This window comes from Leiobunum rupestre, chromosome 2 (genome assembly GCF_980474605.1).
Source record: "Leiobunum rupestre chromosome 2, qqLeiRupe1.1.hap1, whole genome shotgun sequence".
NCBI classification, from domain to species: domain Eukaryota; kingdom Metazoa; phylum Arthropoda; class Arachnida; order Opiliones; family Sclerosomatidae; genus Leiobunum; species Leiobunum rupestre.
The window spans coordinates 71,812,741-71,836,681 of NC_143385.1; the positions used below are offsets into that span (position 1 = coordinate 71,812,741).

Genomic DNA, 23,941 nt, shown 5'->3' on the forward strand with positions numbered 1-23,941 from the left:
TCAAATAAATCAATTTTATTTCAAAATTAAATAAATCAATTTTATTTCAAAATTAAATAAATCAATTTTATTTCAAAATCAAATAAATCTATTTTATTTCAAAATTAAATAAATCAATTTTATTTCAAAATCAAATAAATCTATTTTATTTCAAAATTAAATAAATCAATTTTATTTCAAAATCAAATAAATCTATTTTATTTCAAAATTAAATAAATCAATTTTATTTCAAAATCAAATAAATCAATTTTATTTCAAAATTAAATAAATCAATTTTATTTCAAAATTAAATAAATCAATTTTATTTCAAAATCAAATAAATCTATTTTATTTCAAAATTAAATAAATCAATTTTATTTCAAAATCAAATAAATCTATTTTATTTCAAAATTAAATAAATCAATTTTATTTCAAAATCAAATAAATCAATTTTATTTCAAAATTAAATAAATCAATTTTATTTCAAAATTAAATAAATCAATTTTATTTCAAAATCAAATAAATCAATTTTATTTCAAAATTAAATAAATCAATTTTATTTCAAAATTAAATAAATCAATTTTATTTCAAAATCAAATAAATCTATTTTATTTCAAAATTAAATAAATCAATTTTATTTCAAAATCAAATAAATCTATTTTATTTCAAAATTAAATAAATCAATTTTATTTCAAAATCAAATAAATCAATTTTATTTCAAAATTAAATAAATCAATTTTATTTCAAAATTAAATAAATCAATTTTATTTCAAAATCAAATAAATCAATTTTATTTCAAAATTAAATAAATCAATTTTATTTCAAAATTAAATAAATCAATTTTATTTCAAAATCAAATAAATCTATTTTATTTCAAAATTAAATAAATCAATTTTATTTCAAAATCAAATAAATCTATTTTATTTCAAAATTAAATAAATCAATTTTATTTCAAAATCAAATAAATCAATTTTATTTCAAAATTAAATAAATCAATTTTATTTCAAAATTAAATAAATCAATTTTATTTCAAAATCAAATAAATCTATTTTATTTCAAAATTAAATAAATCAATTTTATTTCAAAATTAAATAAATCAATTTTATTTCAAAATCAAATAAATCTATTTTATTTCAAAATTAAATAAATCAATTTTATTTCAAAATCAAATAAATCAATTTTATTTCAAAATTAAATAAATCAATTTTATTTCAAAATCAAATAAATCTATTTTATTTCAAAATTAAATAAATCAATTTTATTTCAAAATCAAATAAATCTATTTTATTTCAAAATTAAATAAATCAATTTTATTTCAAAATCAAATAAATCTATTTTATTTCAAAATTAAATAAATCAATTTTATTTCAAAATCAAATAAATCTATTTTATTTCAAAATTAAATAAATCAATTTTATTTCAAAATCAAATAAATCAATTTTATTTCAAAATTAAATAAATCAATTTTATTTCAAAATCAAATAAATCAACAACCCTGGTATACTTCTGATATAATATTAAAAATAATCTCAAGTCTGCGAAGGCACTGGTTTGAATAACGCTTATCATTATGCCTAGTTGAATACTTCTCATTAAAGGGATGTATTTATATACTTCTGATATAATATGAAAAAATAAGCGAACATTGGCATCGTTTTTATCAGTCAGTAATCCCCTGCGCGTATGAGGCGAAACATCGTTTTGGCCAAATATTTGGACTGAGAAGTCCCGTTTGTATTATTAATAAATATATATCCGTTGTTTTGCCCATTTTTTACAGCCCCAATAGAGCCATTAATGCAAACAAAAAGGAATTATTACTTTTAACATATTGGCGACTGGACCCACTAAGTGGAAATTGGTGTCAGTGGAGTACGCCCTACGCGCCAGACTTTCTTACTGTAGTTACATTTTCCGATGAGGGGGACTTGGAATTGAGAGTAAAAAAGCAAATTAAATTGGAACTAATTTAGAGCTGATGGGAGACATTTTTGCGCCGCGGAGTACAAGTGAAAATATGACTGATGCTACCATTATTGTTTCCTGGTGTTTTGGGGGCGGTAATCCACGTCGGTATGTTTTGATGAAGTGTCTTTGTTAAAAAAATTGTGTTATTTAATTGCTTTTATATTTTCTAAGATTATTTGTTTTAATTTAATATTATTCGTATTAGTATTATGGAAGGATAATTAAAAATATTTTTAAAAAGGGAATGGTGTTTTGAAGTGTTTCTAGGTGGCGCTGTTATATGGGGCGTTGTCTACTGTTTACAAACGTGGTAGAGTTATAAAATGTTGTTACGTAATTGATATTAGAATTGAGTTAGTTAGAGGTTTTTATATATTCTAAAATGGTGTGTTTTATTTATATGTTAGTATGAAGGACAAATTCACATACTTTATTCAAGTGTGCCTAGATGGCGCTCGTATATAGGGCGTGGTGAACTCTTAACAATGTTGTACAGTTTACGTTCTAACATAATTGATCTTAAAATTGAGTTATTTAATTGGTTTTTATATTCCTAAATGGTGTGTTTTATTTGTATACTCGTATGGAATAAAATTAAAAAGGTATTTTTTAGGGAAATGACGTTTTGAAGTGTGACTAGGTGGCGCTCGTATACGGGGCGTGGTCTACGGTTTACAACGTTGTTCAGTTCGTTTTAAATTCGAATTCTAAATTAAAGTAACCCTATCTTTTCAAAATGGCTTAGATATATTTGTAAACAAATATTTGTTCACGGTTACTAACAAAAGATTTTAATAAAATAATAATTATATATATATATATATATATATATATATATATATATATATATATATATATATATATAAAGAAGTCAAATAAAACATTATTATTATTATTTTTATGATTATTATATGAATATTGTTATTGATATTAATATAAAGAATGACAGGAATCCATACTTTTACTTGGAATGCTTATCGCGGCAGATTTTCGTCTCGATGTGGCTGACGCGGGCTGACGGTTTTTTTGACGTCACTATGTTAACGTAACAAACAACAACGTGAGAGGGGAGCGTGCGCAGAGCGGATGTTTTTCTCTGGTAGGCGGGGCCAAAGCCGTCAGAGTGATCTTACCATACGCCAGGATAAGCATTCCAAGTAGAGGTATGGATTCCTGAGAAAGAATAATAAAAAATAATTTAATAAAAAGTTTCATTGAAAAGAATAATTATAAAAAAAGTAATATTGCTAATCATATGAATATAAAAAGGAAAAACAAGAATATAATAATTTGATAAAAAATTACATTTAATTAAATAATTTGATAAAAAATTACATTTAATTAAATAATTTGATAAAAAATTACATTTAATTAAATAATTTGATAAAAAATTACATTTAATTAAATAATTTGATAAAAAATTACATTTAATTAAATAATTTGATAAAAACTTACATTTAATCAAGAATGTATTTATTTATACTCAGGGAGAATGAATATGTCGAGACTATCGACGGACACGTTGAGGCCCTAACCCCGTCACGATAAGGGGGGGGGGAGGCGGTCTTATTTTTTTTTAATAAAATAATTTGATAAAAACTTACATTTAATAAAATAATTTTTTTTTGGATTCTTAATAATATTAATAGAAATCCAGTAGATATTTGATACTTTTAAATATTAATTAAATCTCAATCCAATTAGGACGTAAATAGGTGTGTGTTGCCCCGAAGACGGCGCGTGTTTCAATTTTCTCATAAATTTCCTCTCGTAAAAACAAGTAGAAGTCTCTCTTACCGCATCATGATGTCCGCGGGGCATGATGTCGCGAAATCAAAGTGGGCTAACAACCTTGATTTCGGAAACGATTAAAATCGGAGATGAGCTCACCATCTTTCGTTTGCCCGAAGGAACACGCTAAATTATGCCACATCGGGGGGGTTTAAAACTTTTATTTTATGTATTTTGCGGAGGCGTTTTGATGTGCCAGTTTTATGTTAAAGGTTTCACTAGAATCGTACAGGTATGGACTTTGATTTGAGAGCTTCTCACATTTTGAGCGATTTTTGTCATTTTGTGCGAAATAGAGCGGTATAATATATTTTTATAAGAGCGCAAAACGGAAATGAGAGTCTAAGCGAAACTTTCGCCGCTCTAAAAAAATTTAAAGAGAAGAGCTAAATTTCTACCGCTCTAAAAAGAGCGATATCGATAATTTCGTTGCGTCAAAGCTGGAAAGCGCGAGCTGAGCGGTTCTTTAACAAAAGTGCCCATCATTGTTTGCATCAACAGGGGCGTAGGAACGTTCAAGAAGTTAGAGGGGGCAAAGAGAAACGAAAAGGGGTCTGGAGAATGGGTTTGAATTTTCAATTGGGTGTAGCTTCTCCGGATGCGTGTGTTCTCTTTACTACTATGTAAATTGGCGGGAACAGACTGAAATTTAAACACAGGTTCTTAAGCTTTATATGCTTTTAAAATGAGAATTTAAGCCTTGCGAAGATTTCAACTGACCAAAAAGTTGGAGGGGGCAATAACATTAGTTGCTCCTTCCAGCAAAATTCTAGGGTGGGGCATTGCCCCCCCCCACCTTGCCAGCCCTCCCTGTTCCTACGCCCGTGGGCACCACATTGTGTCTGCCACTATTTTGTTCAAACCACGACCGGCAATCAAGTTATCTAACTTATCTTGATATATTTGGCATTGTCAGAACAGTAGGATTTTAATTTCTTATGATCCAAATAACTCGCCAAAACGTCTATATTTTGAATATAGCTTAAGTAACCTACGCGAACAGAACTTTTTTCAAAATATAAGAATATTAAAAATGGAATGATATAACAACATTAGTATATTGGTATTTCAATGCATACACCGGTTTGTTTTATAAAAATTAATCGCATCTGTCGAAACTTTCAGGCCACCTTATTAAAGGGAATATAACCTCAGGTATTTGGTGTGGAACACCAACGCTTGCAGCTCTGGCCGCTCATGCCTTTGGCTTTAAAAATGTTTGGCGCCACTGTACAGGGACATTTGAAAAATTGAAGGGGTCTTCCATAAAGATTGCTTTGCGGGTTATATTCCCTTTAAGACTCAAAAGGGATAAAACACTACTACAGAAGCAGCTGTATTATGAATGTAGGAACATGAGAGGATTTTTTAACTATCATTAACCGAAATCGTTCAGTGTCATACTTATGTTATTATGTTAGTTATGCCACTAACAATCATTGCTAAGTAAGCGAAAATGGCGCGAAATAAATTTATAAATTTCCATTTATGACTTGAAGAAGTTGAGTATTATTTTTAATAATGTTCAAATAGTTTAAAATTAAAATAGATTTAATTCCATATGGAATTATTGTGCAAGCAAATTTTACAATTAACAATAAAAAATGCTATACATTTTTTAACCCGCCGAAAGCCAAAATAAGTTTAAAAAAAACTTTTTAAAACGATGTTTGTAAAACATAAAATTATTCAAATAACTATAATTATTGTTTAACAGCTGATGCGAAAAGATACTACACTTTTATCTAACCAAACGACGGAAAAGCTGATTATTTAATTTCAAAAACAAATAATTTATACGAAATCATACATTTTGTTCGTAATTAAAATCTTTTAAGATGTGTCTATATCTACGCATAAATGATTAATTTACGTTTAAAAAAAAACTAGTGTTGTAAGTCGGGAAATTTTCCGGAAAATGACCGAGGTCTTTTTTCCTGAAAATTTTCCGTATTTTTCCGAAAAAAAGAAAAAAAAAAGTTTTAATTCCATGATTAGTCTAATATAGTTTGCAAATTTAAATAAAGCAGCATTTTCGCCTCATTTTTTCGAATATAAAAGTAAAACTTAATCTCTAGACTAGCTTTAATCTGATTAACAATGTAACACTATTAATGTTTTATAGTATGTTTACTGATATTAGACATTTTATATCGATAAAACATTAAACACCTTTAAAAAGTAATTTATGTTTCATTTTTTTATTTTTCCGATTTGCGGAAAATTTTCTGGAAATTTTTCCGGAAAATTAACAACTCTAAAAAAATCACGTTATGGAATTACACCAAAAAAACCTAACCGAATTGGTTAAAATATTTAACTTTTTTTTCTGTCAGGCTACTGTTAAACACCAACTGAAGTAAAATTTTAAAATAAATTAGATTTAGTCCCTTTTATTACATTCATTTTTACGAATTGGTGTACTGCAAAAAATTCTAACCATTTCATAAAAAGCTACCGCCCAGAATAAAACAAACACACCAAAATCTACTTCATTTAAGAATTTTTTTCGAAAATTAGCATAAACATTTTTCAAAAATTAATGTTATTCACGTTATGGAAGCGAAATTCTAAGAGTGGATAAGGTGCGCTGCACTGGTTCCTGGAAAACTAAGCTTAATGACTCACGCGGGGGTGGCAGGGGAGAGCCAATACAGGTTTCTAACACCCCCTCCTCGGAGCGTCCCACCCTTTAGCACCCGGGGGGGGGGAGAACTCAGTTTGATTATCATACAAAATGACTAACTCACTCCGAATCCTAGCCTTGAACAGTTGAACCGCGTGAAATAGAATTCATAATGCTTGGTTGGAGAGATACCTAGAGCTTAGCGCCGCCGGTCCAACGCCGCCGTCACCGATATTTTATCCGGCGCCAAACCGCCACCGCCGAGTCATTTACTATTCAGCGCGCCGCCGATAAAGTTTGATCCCGCCGCCGAAATATTTTTGAAATTTTCTACGTCACTTTTTTCATTCAAAAAACATTTTGTAATTTTGTTTTTCCAAATTTTCAAAAGGGGAGATAAACTTTTGCCCCTTTGCGCCGCCGAAAAAATTAAACGCCGAATTATTCCTCTATGGAGATACCGGGCTGATTTGATTTTGTTTAGGGGAAAGGAACTTACTAAGAAATCGCCTCAACCTAGTTATTCTCTCGAAGTTTAATTAAATATTCTTGGTGGAGAAGAGAAGCCTTGAAATTATCCGCTATAGAAAACTTGTAACGAAAGGATTGACGTTAAGAGATATTAAAAAAACCACAACCCGGATTGCCGCCTTAAGAACGCGTTATTATCCAGAGAGTGAAAATAATGCAATTTGATTGATCATGGCGACGCTGAGTCTCTGAAATCTTATATAAAGATGGGTGTTTGTATATATATATACGTGTTTGTCCGCTATAGGAATCTACAGTATTCAACTTAGGTCGACCACATTTGGTATACTATCTCATGGTACTCTGACTGGTTTTCGACGGTTACGGTCGGCAAAACAACTTTAATTAATTGAATTAATTTAATAATTAGGTATATCCGCTATATACAAGATACTACACTTTGATCTTAGCCAAAAGACCGAGTTTCTTAATTCCTTAGGCTTACACACGAAAAAAGGTTAATTATTGCAATTGTTTTTAAAAGCCTTGTTCTATAGACACTAGGCCGTATAATAAAAGGCAAATTATTATGTAATCAACTTATAATTTAATATTGTCATTAACCAGTTGGTTATATTGGGTACGGTTCCATGCGTGGAGACAGTTATTGCAGTGTTTTATTTTCTTGTTGAAAGTTTCGCAGTTTCGTCACTTGCGCTTTTTTCTAACTAAATAATTAAATTGTTATCATAAAACTTGTAAAATTTTTCGTAACGTTATGATAGTATTCCTTTCCATTTGGGCTACAAAGTGTTGTAGTTTTGACTGTACACTGTTAAAAATAAAGGTTTATAAAACGACCAAAATTGGACTTTTAATTTATTTCAAACCATTTGGTTACTAAAAACGGTCTAATCAATTATTTTAGACCCATTTTACTCTTTCATGTTTATTACAATACCTTTTGGGGTATTGAAAGGGACCGAGCCCTAAGAATAAACCTTTTCCAGTCCTGGTGGTAAAGGTATAAAAAAGTTATGTTCTCACATTTAGTCCTTTTGAATACCCATTTAATTCCCTTAAACGAAGAAAAAAATGATATGGACCAATTTCGAGACTAGTATTTGAATACTACGTTATTTCGTTTTTGAATAGTTTCTTTAAAATACCAAAATGCGAAGAAATTCCAATCACCAGGAATATTTAACTAAGGTTAAGTCTTTAAAAATTTGATAACAGATTTTAAATATAGGCGATATTGATTAAGGTGTCAAACTATTATAAACCAAATATCGGCACTAAAGAATTTTTACTGTGTGTATATCAAAAACTTTAAGTATTAAATACTTTACGTGAAAAACTCCTTTCGTTGAACGACTTCAGGTACGCTCATTCGGCTATTTTCCCCGAACGAAAATCAGCCTAATATATATTGAATTATAAAAAAAAAGAAATAAGGCCTATAAAGGACTGAAAATAAAGTTAAAAAGGATTAACTTCTTACTGTTTATGAAGTAAAATGGATAAAAGAGTTTAAAACAAGTTGGCAAGCCAAAATATACCTCTCCTCGGAAGAATTGTCCCTAGTGATATTAATTTCTCGAGATAACCCTTAAAGATATATCTCCGCAATTTAGAGTTATTTGTTAAAAATATTAACCCATTTCTATCCCGCCCGGTATAAAATTTTAATTATAATTAAAATAATTGAGACGAAACGACCAATTTTAATTTATTCAGAATATCATAAGTTAAGTAGTTACAACAGTAAGTTAGACGTATTATAACAATGCACAATTGAATTAAACCCTTTTACAGAACAAGTTTATCAGTTAAATATAATACGAAGCAAATTTTAATGAAATAAATATCTACAGAGGCTTTTTGGAATTACTCGCTTACGAAATACTTGCCGCATCTTTAACGCTCATTTTATTTCAACACTCGCCCTTGATGAAGATACGGTAGATATCTGGTAGTGGACGACTCGTTCACTTCCTGTTGACGTTGTGACGCATACCACATGAAAAAGACCAATGCCGTCCAATTTCCAATATCATATAATGACTCGCACACCCAAGAAATCATTGACTGCGTTAGAAATCGTAGATATCCAAATATCCACACCAAATGTATTTACAAGAAGCAAAAACCTTACCATCAACAAAGCACAGAGAGCCACTTGACTAACCGCCACCTCTTAAAGCAATTACCGTTAAATTATCTCCTTTGAATTAACAGAACTATATATAGGTCGTTAAGAAAGTGGACCACCCACAGGGTCTACCCTTTAACCCTCTAATCTCGGCTGACTGCGCTAAAACAAGATTTAACCTTTAAAAAATACCAGATTAGGCCTTCATAAATTCATTAATAAAAAAAGACTTTATTACCTATTATGCTTACGATGCCTGTCTTAATTTCAGTGAATCTAAGCAGCTATCGGTGGTTCTGTGGTAGAGCGCTCGACTGCCAAGCCGAATGGTCTGGGTTCGAAACCTGGGTGGCGCATTTGTTTTTAATCAATAGAGAAACGCTAAATTAGAATTTCTTCGATGCAATAATTTCAATTTCAATTCTATTTCAATTAAACCAAAATTTCCTACTCTATTAAATACGCTTCCGATAAAGCTGAAGGTCTAATTTTCAATAAGGCGTAACAAGTGTCGGTGGTTCTGTGGTAGAACGTCCGCCTGTCAATCAGGAGGTCTCGGGTTCAAATCCCGCCCGATGCGATCGCAAATTGATACTAAGACGAATACCGTGTACAACTGGTGGAAACCCTGCCATTGGACGTTGAGAGGTAGCATTACACTCAGCACTCGGTCCGTCCCAAAGTCATTAAGAAGAAGTTGGAGAGAAAACGCCCATATAAACACAACAGACTCAACAGACTCAACATGCACAACCATCAGAACACAAACACAACAAATTCAACACTCACAACCTACGCATAAACATTACAAAAACGTAATACACCAATCCGTCACGACGGTGAGCGAAAAAACACCATCCAAACCAAACCGCAAATGCATCCGTTAACGCTCACCGTCACCCGGTGGTTTTGCCAACCCTTTGAGAAACTGCGTACGCAGTGATTACACTTTGCACCGAAAATGCGAACGCGTTCGCAGTCCTGACAGACAGACAGACCCACAGACCCACCCACAGACCCACAGACAGACACGGTCGTTGTATAACCCCTCCTAGGGGACTTTGTCCCCTCGGAGAGGTAAAAAGTACTTAAACACTTAACGAAAGGACTGAATTTGGGGAACAGAAGGTTTAAAGAATGCGTCGTCATGGTAACAAATAGGCGATCTTCCCGCGCAAAAAAAGGCTTATAAAACAATGGATTTAAAAACCTCAATTTGTTATCGTTCTTAATATTTTGAAGTAATTATAATCTTCTTCGCGAAAGATGCGTAGTGACACCTAATTTCAGGTATTTGCATGGTTATAAAAGAGATCATCAGGTAAGCTAATAATATAATAACCATGACTAGGCTTAATGACGAGTTTCCGTCGAATGAGGGTAGCGAGGCGCGAGAGTTTTTATCGTCAGTTTTCCCGCTTTAAGACACGATTCGAGCTTCATCACGGCCGTAAAAATCTTCCTTAGACATTCCAATTGTATACCTATATAGTTTCCTGGTATTACTTATAGACTTATGATATTCTGTTTTTTTCTCGTTTAACCTTTCTGACAAGGAGACATCCCGAGGTGTAAACCACCGATTTTGTTCAAACTCGGGGGATTGGTAGACCTTCATGTATCATGAAAAATCCTAAAGGGAATTTATTCAATGGGCAATCGTTTTGCCATGGCAACGAAAAATGTTTTTGACAACAAAAATTTAAATTTTCCCATTGAAAATAACACCCCTGTGAAAAATTTTAACAAATTTCAAAAATTCTAAAATGCCAAAAATAGAAAAAATAGATAAAAATTGACAAAAAAACATCAAAACTGATCAACTTTTGTTCAATTTGAGGTCAAAAACCCATGTTGTTTTCAATGGGAAAATTTCCATTGGTTGTTGTCAAAAACATTTTTCGTTGCCATGGCAAAACGGTTGCCCATTGAATAAATTCCCATTAGGATTTTTCATGATACACGAAGGTCTACCAATCCCCCGAGTTTGAACAAAATCGGTGGGTTACACTTCGGGATGTCTCCTTGTGAGTACGACGTCAATTCCACTTCATTCCACATACGACAAACTTATTATTAATACTTAGAGACTTATGATACTACCGAAATGCCACATCCCTTCAAACTCGGCCATTTGGATTTGATTTGGGAATAAATTCCATTTTATCGTCTCGTGCAATTCGGATAACAAGGCTGATGACGCAACGGCCGGTCGTTCTCATTCTGGCAGGCGACCTCCTGGCGTCGCTTTGAAGTGGTCTCTGACTGCCATAAGGGCTCCCTCTTGTTCTAGTGATAGTAGGGTTAGCGCGTGCAGCCGCCCCCGCCCCCTACCGGATTACGTCATCTAGGAAACGAATAAATAATAATAAAAAAAAATTATATATTTTTAAACTAGGGTTTCTTGTACGTGTACATTTTCTCAACGGTTCGTTCCTTATCTTATAACGATATAAAATAAAACCACAAATGGGAGAAGACCAACAAATGTGGGGTAGATAGATAAATGTGGGGTAGATCGATAAATGTGAGGTAGATCGATAAATGTGTGGTAGATCGATAAATGTGGGGTAGATCAATAAATGTGCGGTAGATCGATAAATAATGATTTCAACAATAAATGTGGGGTAGATCGATAAATGTTGGTTCCAATAATTAATGTGAGGTAGATCAATAAATGTTGGTTCCAATAATTAATGTGAGGTAGATCAATAAATGTTGGTTCCCATAATTAATGTGATGTAGATCAATAAATGTGCGGTAGATCGATAAATGTTGGTTCCCATAATGAATGTGATGTAGATCAATAAATGTGCGGTAGATCGATAAATGTTGGTTCCAACAATAAATGTGGGGTAGATCAATAAATAGGCGGTAGATCAATAAATGTGGGGTAGATCAATAAATATGCAGTAGATCAATAAATGTGGGGTAGATCAATAAATGTGGGGTAGATCTATAAATATGCAGTAGATCAATAAATGTGGGGTAGATCGATAAATATGCAGTAGATCAATAAATGTGGGGAAGATCAGAAAATAATTTTAAATTAAGTAATACCTTTACATTACTGCAAAATTATTACATTAATTGTAATTTTGTTTTTTGATAAATAATATCTATAAGTTACTAGAAACTTATTCTATTTAAATTATATTTAAATACTAGTTGGTACGGGTATTTGAATGAAATCTTAATTTCGAATTAAATAATAACTATAATATCAATAATAATTAAGTTATTATAAATTTCGTCTCTTTAAAATTTAAAAACTTTACAGGACCATAATAACTTTTATATTTATTATAGATTTAACAATATCGCGCATATATTACGGCAACGTTTCACATCGTTAAAAAAACTGGGCCGCTTGTAAAAATTGTACTGACTTTTCGCATGTGGGTAATAGATTATTCCCAATCTTAACGAGCGTGTTTTTTTAACAATGGAAGCCCTACTACTTTTGTTACGAAAGTTTTCGTTTTATTCTTAACACCAATTGGTGAAAGATCTAGTTTATATTTTATCCGTGGCACGAAATGTCGCCAGGCAACGTCTATTAACTATACCGCACTCGACTTTAAATGGGTTAGGAATGTCGCTACACTTATTAATTGTAGGACGAGCTTCTGGAAGCGTCTCTGAGGACCTCTAGTTGCGACGGGGGCCAAAAATAAGCCCGTTTTCTTAACGGGGGTGGAGAAATGAGGCCTGTAATAATTTCGCAAAAGATATTCCCTCTTGACCCTGAGGTACTGACCCTGAGAAATATTTACTCTTCGGAAAAAAGGGTATATTTATTTTCGAGTTGTTTTTCTTTCCTAGTATCTAGGTCTGGGACATAGTTAGTTTCCCCGATAATTAATATACTTTGAACTTCTCGTTAAATATCTGGCTCGTTACAATGGAAGGATGTGTTTCAATTTCGGAGGTTGTGTTATTCACTTTCCCGCCGTATTGATTCGAATTTAATGAGGTATTCGTTTAACGTGTTATTTAGACACTTTAGTCTTCTCGTGAAACTGTTAATGGGAAAAGGAAACTGTTAAGTTATGCAGTATTGTTATCAGAAGTTTATAATATAACTCTTTTCGAGATAAGTATTCCTTGTTAAAAATTTGTTGATGTTATTCGCGTGAAAAATATGAACTTTAAAAAATTTCTTTAGGAATCGTATGGAATTGTTGTCGGAATGCTATAGAAAAATTATGAAATTTTCCACAGAAATCGTAGATAATTATAATCGTAATCCTACAGAAAAATTAAGAAATTTTCCATAGAAATCGTAAATAATTGTAATCGTAATCCTATAGAAAAATTAATAAATTTTCCATAGAAATCGTAGATAATTATAATCGTAATCATATAGAAAAATTAAGAAATTTTCCATAGAAATCGTAGATAATTATAATCGTAATCCTATAGAAAAATTAAGAAATTTTCCATAGAAATCAGGTAGAAATATAATCGCAATCCTATAGAAACATGAAGAAATTTTCTATAGAAATCGTATAAAATTCTAATCGGAATTTTATAGAAATAGTATAAAAAATACACATTTATATAAATTCTATCTAAATTTTGGTTAATTTTTCTATAGGCATTAGAAAAAATCTAGAAATTTGGAAGTTTTTTCTACAAACATTTAGATAATCATAGACTTTCCGTAGAAAATATAGTATTTAATTATGATTTATGTTCAAATGTAACGAAACATCTTTTAGAAAATTAGTTTCTGTCATCCTTATCACAGGTTTTAATCACGACCCATTTTAAAGACACTGTAAATTAGAATTGTTATCGCCTTCAATTTAATTCAAAAATCCCTCTTTATTTAAACAAATTAAGATCCTTGTAATTTAATAAGCAAAAGAATGACATCAAGGTTCCACCGAGATTTGAACTCGGATCGCTGGATTCAGAGTCCAGAGTGCTAACCATTACACCATGGAACCACGATATCTTTAAGGCTCGTTAAAAATTCAAACCAACATCTAATTCAAAATTGAATAAATCTTAATCTTAAATAAATTAAAATTTACTTATTTTTTTGAAATTATAATTTTAATAATTTTTCAGGCGTTAAGTTAAAATTAAGAAGTTATTTAATTAGAAACAAATATTAAAATATAATATTCGTTATATTTGCACACATTTGAAAGCATTTGGTAAATTATATTAAATTTGTATCCCTTCAGTAATAGTTCTTTTTATAAAATAACCTTGGCCATCTTGTTGAAATGTTGCCTCCCCGCTTCAGCTGCGGATCCGTTTTCTCTCCCACTAAGGAGTTTATGAACTCATTCTTAGGCATTGGCTGAACTATTCCTGGGCAACATTTCAACAAGATGGCCAAGCGTAAAGACATTTTATAAAATCAACTATTAGGTATCTTAGGAATTGAATACATAAATAAAAAAATGTCAGTTAATATAACTTCAACTTAAAATTAATTGAAATTTTCATAAATTAATTTAAAAAGAGGTTCTACCGAGATCTGAATTCAGATCACTGGATTTAAATGCTAACCATTACAACATGGAACCACGAACAGTCAACTGTACTTTAAAATCAGAAACTCTTATCATAGGCTATCATAAAGTTTTCACAAACACTGGAAAGTTTAAGGGAATATAACACTTAGTATTTCTGTTATCCTCTAATGGTTCCAATATTGTCCGCTCCCTCCTATGTCCTGTATCATTTTCGGCTCTGCTTAGTGGTTTGTTGCGCAGGTAATTGGCGAAATTGTAAAAGTATCTTCCAAAAAGAATTCGTTGTAGGTTATAATCCCTTAAAGGAAGTATGATCTAAATCAAAAAATCGTCTGCGCTACGACTGGTTTTTAACGTAACTAGCGCCACCTGTTGGTAGAAATGTAAAATTAGGTGATCTGTCATAAGAATTCGAGGTCCAGAATGTTAACACTGTGCAATTTACGGGCTTAGTGTCCAAATAAAAAAATATATTTAATTTATTTGCTATTAAATATACAAAATTTTATTTTTTAAATAATAATAAGTTAAATTTAAGTCAAATATATAATTATTAACGAATTAGAAATAAAATGGCTCTCAGGTTCCACCGAGATTTGAACTCGGATCGCTGGATTCAGAGTCCAGAGTGCTAACCATTACACCATGGAACCTCATGGGAAATTCTGGTTAACTGAGAAATTAAAAACTCATTTCAACTACCAAATGGACCAAATTTACAACTTTTTATTCGCAGGCAAAATTAAAATGAATACATTTTTTTAATTATGATTTTATTTTTCACTCGATAAAATTATTTAAATTATTTAATTTTAATTTAATCAATAAATATTAAAAACAAACGGAATAGTTATATTTGCATACATTTGATCAATATGCTATTTGCAAATGCTCTTTAAAATTAAAATAATTTTCCATAAGTATTTACATAAAACCACTTATCGTTCAACGCAATTAACTCATAAACTACTGAATTGTCATCTGCTAAGCACACATTTTGTGTTTTATACGTGAAAAATCGCCTGATTAGCAAATTTAGCCGAAACATAAGCTCCTGTAAAATGAAAAAGCTAATTAAAGTTATTTAATGTTAATTTTAATGTTTCACACAGATTTGAAACCAGTTAATGTTAATGTTAATTATTTTCTATAAAATAATTTAAAATAAGGTTCCACCGAGATTTGAACTCGGATCGCTGGATTCAAAGTCCAGAGTGCTAACCATTACACCATGGAACCTCTTTCACGGGGTCTGAGTATATACCGTTTTCTGCTGAAAAATAAAAAAAACTACATAAAACGTTTACTTGTATGTGTATTTAAACACGTGCTACGAATTCTTTCCAACAGACATAAATTCTTATCATTCCGTTATCAAGACATTTGCTAGACACATTTTCAAGACTCACAGACAGTCTAACCGATCCCTGAAGGACGTACAAACTGATAACCAAGTTAAACAAACTGGTTAAAGGGATTATAAAGTGCTATGATAAATTTTAGGGGGCGGTTATTGTAGGGAAAATAAATTTAATTTTAAATTCCTATTCCACATTTCACGATAGCAGTTTTTCCCTAGGTATACGCAGTGAGTTGCTTATACAGCTTTCAGACTAGGCCTATGAATCCGGGATTAATAAACCATAGTACACTTCAGTTCAAAAATAATATTTGCTTTATTAAAGGGAATAGAACCTAAGGTTTTAGGTGTGGAATACCAAACGTCGACCATTTCCCGCTCCCTCCTATGACCAGTGGCGGCGTGAGGGGGGGGGGCGAGGGGGTGGTCCACCCCGGGTACCAGGGTAGCCAGGGGTGCCATCGGCGAAGCTCGAGGGGGGGGGGGTGCAAATCAGAACGATTAAACTGGAAGAAGACGGACCCGTGAAAACGTCTGATCGGTCCTGGGGGGTGTCGCAAAACACTGCCGCCGCCCCGGGGACCCAGCCTTCTTAAGCCGCCACTGCCTATGACTTTAGATATTTTTGGCGCTGTTTAGTGACTTCCCGCCAAAATTGCTTACATAAAAAGCATAAAAAAATGACTTTTGGTTATATTCCCTTTAAATGGAATCTAAACCCGGCTTTAAACGGAATATAACCTCAGGTATTTGGTGTGGAACACCAACGTTTGCAGCTCTGGCCGCTTCTGCCTTTGGCTTTAGAAATATTTGGCACCACTGTACAGGGTAATTTGTAAAATTGAAAGCTTCTTCCATAAAGATTGCTTGGCGGGTTATATTCCCTTTAAGCTTCGTTGGAAAACGGCATTAGCAGAATCGTCTTAGAACGAATCTTCTTGACCTCTAACCTCGGAGGAACGCCTGCGGGAGAGGCTCACTCTTACGAATAAATCGTAAGGCAGTAGGAATAGAGGATACCACAGACTTTTCACACTAAAAACATCACTAGAGCTTCTAGCTCGGGAAAAACATGAAATTAGTTGATGCATTATCAAACACCCTACTTTACAAAGGTACACAAAATTACTTGAACAACTCGGGCCGAATTTCGCGTAGCTCCTCCCCTTCCCGCTTCTCGACCCTCAACATTCCAAATATTCTGTGTCCCTTTAAATAAAATATAAGAAATTGCTTTATCAAATTTAAAACCCTATAACGGAAAAGCGAAAAATGTTATCTACAGAATATTTGAGCATAGCATTATCCCCTGGTATCATCCTCACAGCTTTTGTGGAGAAAGTTTGTCTGCATTTAAGGCGCATTCAAGGTCATACCATATAGCAAACTTGAATGGGAAAGCGGACGAATTTAAGCTACAAAGGCTGCGAAAATGGGAATCAGAATCCTGTAGTCCAATATTCTTAGTAACTTCAATACATTCTTGGTTCTAACAAGGAGAGTACCCGAGGTGTTTATTGCCGATTTTGTTCAAAGTCGGGCGTAATGTAGACCTATATGAAATATGAAATTTCCCAAAAGGAGACGTTGCACTACCCATTCGTTTTGCTATAGCAACCGAAAATGTTTTTGATCACTTAAAACAATAAAATCTCCATTTAAAAAAGCATGGGATTTTCTCGGTTTCACAGGGTCCTAGCTACGAAAATTTTGAAAAATTTTGAAAAGCACGAAATGTGTAATTTGGACCACATTTAGGTAAATTTCATCAAGTTTGGGTAAAATGAAACATTTTTAGGGTAAATTTGTAACAAATTTTGGGTAAAATAAGGGAAAATCTTATTTTGGTTGTAAGTGGTCAAAAACATTTTCGGTTGCCATGGCAAATCGAATGGGTAGTGCAACGTCTCCTTTTGGGAAATATCATATCTCATATAGGTCCACATTACGGCCGACTTTGAACTAAATCGGCAATAAACACCTCGGGTACTCTCCTTGTAAGTATAACAAAACTTTTAAACAGATAATGTAATTTTTTTCCATAAAAAACGAAAAATTGTTTAATTATAAACTAACCAATAACTCTGCTAGCGACAAAATGACGATTTTATTTAATCCACCATTTAAAGACCTATTTTAATTTCTATCGTATTTCCTAAAAACAATTTGAAATTTCTTATTAAATTTTATAACCTTTTAACGTAAAACTTAAAACTGGTGGCACTTTCCATAAGAAGGTGTTGTAAATCATCCGAGCGTGAAACAATCCTTTCGACTCACGCGGCATCCCATAAAAATTCAATTTCGCTACGACCCACTTTTAGAAAAAACGTAATTGAAGTTTTTTCGGTACAAGATGAGCTATTAAGAATTTCGCCCATTTTCGTCTGCCTTCTCAATTAATAGTCATATTTTTATACACACACATCCAACCAAAGAAATGAGGTTAATTTCCAAATTTCTGGTTACGGACCTTACATCGTTCAGGTGTTCTTTCAGTCGCCTACTTTCTCTTTGATATTGAAAGAAGCTTTTTACATTTATTACATTTATTACGTAGTATATATAATATAATATATATCATAAAAATACAATTTTTCTTTCGAATAATATTTTAAATGACACGCCTTTCTGCATTAAATTTAAAAATTCTGACTATTAATTACTCAACATGAAAAATCGTTGCGAAGATTTTAAATTCATTTTGTTATAAATTCGTATTTTAAAATAAAATTTTTTGATGGTGCTTTTAAGTAATGGACTTTTATAATAAAAAGTTACCAAAAAATATTACCCAAAATATTTCTATAGCATTTTAATTTTTTTTCAGTGTGGTATATATTTTTAATTTTTTTTCTTAAAACGTTTGGAGTTACGAGAACAAATATTTTCTAAAACACTTTCTAAGTCATACCTCTAGAGAAAAAAATCCCAAAGGTCCCTAATGTTTGTATAGAAATCTATAAAAAATAAAATATCTATGGAATTAATGGTTTTAAAAGTCGCTTGATGACTTAGGAATATGGTGGTGACTTGGGTATTAGCCTAGCTGATTATTTTTTTTCTATACTTTTCAGAATCACTTAGGTATTATTATCTATAGAAACCATTAAGAATAACTTTCTCTAAAGTGTTCACTTAATATAGAGCCCCCGCATTAGAGATTCTATAGGGCTCAAAATTATTCTTGCAGAATTTCTATAAAAACGCTTTTAATAAAATTTATAATTTTTAAAACAAATTTTAAGAATATTATTGAAATAATAATTTCTCAGACATGGTTTAAAGCCAAAATTTGTTATTTAAATTGGATATAATATCACGCCATCTACTGGCAACCGTTTTTTTTGAAAACTGCCGAATATCAATTTTCAAAAACGTTTAAAAATTTTGAAACCCACTGTTCAATTTATCCTTTGGTAAAAGTATTTTGATAAATTTTTCCTCTCTGACATTTCGAGAAACGTGTTTTTCAGATTAACCTGAAAAACAAAAAATATATATTTTTTATCTCCTCAAAACCCGGTTGTACGTTGTGGGTGGGAAAAGCCGATAAACCTTCAATAACAGGTATACGAAACTCTTACTTCGTTGTTACTCAACCCTCGTCGCATGGGGGCGCTTCCGTGCTTGTCCTCAATTTTTAGTTCAAAGGTATTTAGGTTTCTTACGATACGAGTGAGTGAAATAATATATTCGAAAGAATATTTATCGGTGATGTTATTATTGCTGAAATATATCCTCCACCTTGAGTAAATTTACATTAACGTTTTCCCTTTTATGTTTTACCAAGAATATATTCAGGGGAACAGAAAATATGTAACCGAAATTATAACCTCTGTTTTATATGATTCCCGGGAGATAAACCCCGCCTACACGGAGAGATAGACCGTGATCATACCGGAGTGCCTTCCCCCTTTCTCCCGATAGGGGGGAGGATATTACACTAGGAAAGGTGGATGGGCGTGATTTTTATTTGGGGAATCACGAGCCGAGTTAGATGCTGATCACATATTCAACGTAACATTGAATATATTCTTGATTATACTCATTTAGTTGCGACATAACAACGCAGAGTAATCTTTACGACGTCATAAATTATTAATAAATTATGCTGTATGCTAATTTGGTAAGAATCATATTTCCCTATAGAACAGGGTTCATACAAACATGGAAATCAGTGAAAACCTGGAAATATCAGTGAAATTTATTTAAATCAAAAAAGTCAGGGAAATATCAGGAAAAATAAATATTTTCCTAAAAAATCAGGGAAAATAACTATGATAACTCCAAAATATGTGCAATTTGTTTTAGTATTTTTGAAATTATTACTTAGTATTGAATTCATAAGTTCAATCTTGACTATATTATATTAAAAAGTGTAACAGTAATGCTTTTAACATTTTAGAGACCCGTATTGTTTTAAAAAGTACACCTGCAAATTATTCAAAACTACTCTGGAAAACCTGGAAATATCAGTGAAAATGGTTTTTGAAATATTGTGTGAACCCTGTAGAATAAACCGAGATTTCTAAATTGGTGAAATTTCAAATATAATAATAATAATCAGTTAGGCTTATACCCAATTCACCACCTTATTCACAAGTCATCTATCCACTTACAATATGTTAGAGGTTGGTGGAAAGTTCCTTACACTAACTACTAACTATTACCGTTAACCTTAACACGTTTTTATAGACGAGCTCGGGGATAAACCTCTCTATCCCTTGAGAAGAGAGCAAATGTATTATATATTTTAAGAACTCGAAAATGTCTTTATACGCAATATTCAATTTAAAATTTACGGTTTTTAATAATAAATTTAATCTTTATAGTTGAACATAATTTTGTCCGTTGAAATGCGTGTATAGAATTTATCAAATTATTTATAATTTTAACGAATTTTTATAATAAACCTTAATCAAATCAAGTTATTTAAATTGTGTTTCAAATAAAATAACATTTTATCATTGTTTTAAATACTGGTTTAAATATGAAATGATTTTTTTAAATCATTGATTTGATTTATATGGATTAAAATATAAAAAATCTTTCTGTAATAATAACAATTCAAAGCAAAGTGGGGTATTATTTTTTACTAATTTATGCTATGATTAATTTAATTTAATCTTAGATTACGTATCCGATATAAGTAAATTATCAATAAATTACTCAGAAAATTAATAAGTATAATTATCGGATTAAAATAAGATATGATAAATTAATGAATTGGAAATCTTAAATTAAATCAAATGTGAATTTTATGAATTATAGTTTGGCCTGGATACATTAATTAATCAATTAATTAATCAGGAAAAATTAAAAATAAAATTAATAGGATTAAAATCAAAATAATCCAGAATTTAATCAAATGTAAAATTTGGCCAAGACGAATTACCACGGCATTGCCATTTAAGTGTATCAGTTGTAAATTATCCACTGCCGGTTTCGACAACACCAACAATAATTATTATATTAAAAAAAAATATGCATCACGTATTTTTCCTGGTAGATTCAAGTTCGACTGTAGGATTTAAAATCTTTTAAGGAAATGTCACGGGCAAAAAACAGCTTATCTTCTTAAGCTTGAATAATGTCGCTTTGGGAAATTTAAGTTGTCTAGCAGTCGGAAATTAGGTTTTTCTCGTTTCAACGAAAACTAAAAAGAGAACAAGAAAAAAATGTCCCCGAAATGTTGCTTTTTTTTCAACTTTCGTATCGAACTTCCCATTTGAACTTTACCGCCACAGGGTCAAAAGAGGTATTTTTTCTTTATTTTGAGGGTTTTTATCGTGGTTTTTATTCTGAATCTCGAAAATCTGGAAAATCCGCGTACGGGAAATTAGCAGCTAGAAAATTCAAACTTTCAACCCATCAAACAAAATTCAGATTCTCTCGTTTAAAATTCACATTTGTAATACCAAAATTCGCATTCACAATACATATTTCACATTCAGGCGATTTACGAGGTAACCGCCCCCTTTTTATTATCAGTTCAAAATTAAAATTATCACTTCAAATTTAAAATTATCAGTTCAAAATTAAAATTATCACTTCCAATTTAAAATTATCAGTTCAAAATTAAAATTATCACTTCAAATTTAAAATTATCAGTTCAAAATTAAAATTATCACTTCAAATTTAAAATTATCACTTCAAAATTAAAATTATCACTTCAAATTTAAAATTATCAGTTCAAAATTAAAATTATCACTTCAAATTTAAAATTATCACTTCAAAATTAAAATTATCAATTCAAAATTCACACTATCACTTCAAAATTCACATTATCACTTCAAAATCTGTATTATCACTTCAAAATTATCATAACCATTTCAAAATTCGAACTACGTAATTCGCATTATGACTTCGAAAATCCCTTCAAAATTCAAATAATCATTTCAAAATTCATAAATAACTTCAAAATTCAAAAAATCACTTCAAAATTCAAATTATCACTTCAAAATTCAAATAATAATTTCCAAAATCAATTGATCACTTCAAAATTCAAATTATCACTTCAAAACTCGCATTATCACTTCAAAATTCGAATAATCCTTTCAAAATTTATAAATCACTTCCAAATTCAAATTATCGCTTCCAAATTAAAATTAACACTTCAAAATTCAATTTATCACTTCCAAATTAAAATTATAACTTCAAAATTCCAATTATCACTTCAAAATTTGCATTGACACTTCAAAACGTTCATCGAGGGATATATGTAGAATTTGGCGAGTGTAGAGTTCACCCTATCGTAGCTTTAAATTCAAAGCCGGAGTAATGGCTCCATGTAGATTTCGCAGGTGTTTCTTGGTATGATCGGTATTTTTCAGCAGGTCATTCTATCGAAGATCTGGCTATCGAAAAGATGCTAAAGGACTACACTCGCCCTCGGCCTCGCCAGCACTTTCAAGTTACTTTTGGTTGATACTCTTGAGTTGATGAACTCTGATGTAATCTTGTATTCTTTACCAACTTTTGCTTATGGGAGCAACATCCATTAGTGGCTTAAAATCTCTGGGTCATATTGGGTTTAAAGTCTCAAACAGAGTTGCCAGGTATAAGTGACGTCATCCCAGCTGCTCAAATAGAAATAAAACTAGTCAAAACAAATTAAATTTAAAAAATGTTTATTTGAATAACCAAAAATACTTAAAGCAAGTTAAAACCCCATTTTATATTAAATCAATTAAATATATTTATTTATAATTATATATTAAAGGTTTATTAAATTAAATATTAAAGGTTTATTAAATTATATATTAAAGGTTTATTAAATTATATATTAAAGGTTTATTAAATTATATATTAAAGGTTTAATAAATTAAATATTAAAGGTTTATTCAATTATATATTAAAGGTTTATTAAATTATATATGAAAGGTTTATTAAATTATATATAAAAGGTTTATTAAATTATATATAAAAGGTTTATTAAATTATGTATGAAAGGTTTATTAAATTATATATGAAAGGTTTATTAAATTATATATTAAAGGTTTATTAAATTATATATTAAAGGTTTATTAAATTATATGTTAAAGGTTTATTAAATTATATATTATAGGTTTTATTATATTTTTATTTCATTTAAAACATTTCAATAGCCAAATTATATTAAAGAAACGAATTAGACTCTTTTAAAGTAGCCGAAATAATTTTGTTACTATAATTAACAACAACAAAAATATTCGAACGTAATATAATTTTTGATACATGAAGAAAATTAAACTAATTTTCAACCCCGAAATAAAAATAATATAATGTAATTAGCTTAATTATCAATTATTATACCCTTATAAACCAGCTGTAAAAAACCAGCTTCCCGCCCAAGAATTTTCCATCTCGCCGAGTTGGGCGGGAAAACCTCCAAACTGGCAACCCTGGTCTCTCACGATTCCCTGAAATACCCGCTCGTCGTTGCCGCTTTGACATGTACAAAATGGCCGCGCCCTCTCGTGGGAAAATCGGTAGATTGACAAGATAGGTAGATTTCGTTTTTTGTGATCACTGTGATGATACCTTCTCTTTTGAAACCTCCTGATTCTTTTTTTCCATTGAAAGAAGCCGCTTGTAATTTGCAGCGAGGGCGG

The 23,941-nt window shown here is 31.0% G+C and overlaps 1 protein-coding gene and 3 non-coding genes across 5 annotated transcripts in view; 1 reads left to right on the forward strand and 3 right to left on the reverse strand.

Annotated features, from left to right (window-relative positions):
- MESR3 (misexpression suppressor of ras 3) overlaps positions 1 to 23,941 on the forward strand; it is a 69,878-nt gene that overhangs the window by 12,045 nt on the left and 33,892 nt on the right. The window contains exon 1 of one of the 2 annotated variants that reach the window (XM_090166305.1): positions 12,949 to 12,966. The exons of the other annotated variant lie outside the window; for it this stretch is intronic. The gene's annotated coding sequence lies outside the window, so the exon portion shown is untranslated. Of the gene's footprint in view, positions 1 to 12,948; positions 12,967 to 23,941 lie in introns of those variants that run through there. 2 annotated transcript variants of the gene reach the window in all.
- TRNAQ-CUG (transfer RNA glutamine (anticodon CUG)) lies at positions 13,874 to 13,945 on the reverse strand. Its single transcript has one exon. It is a non-coding gene; the product is annotated as a tRNA-Gln (tRNA).
- TRNAQ-CUG (transfer RNA glutamine (anticodon CUG)) lies at positions 15,067 to 15,138 on the reverse strand. Its single transcript has one exon. It is a non-coding gene; the product is annotated as a tRNA-Gln (tRNA).
- Positions 15,653 to 15,724, reverse strand: TRNAQ-UUG (transfer RNA glutamine (anticodon UUG)). Its single transcript has one exon. It is a non-coding gene; the product is annotated as a tRNA-Gln (tRNA).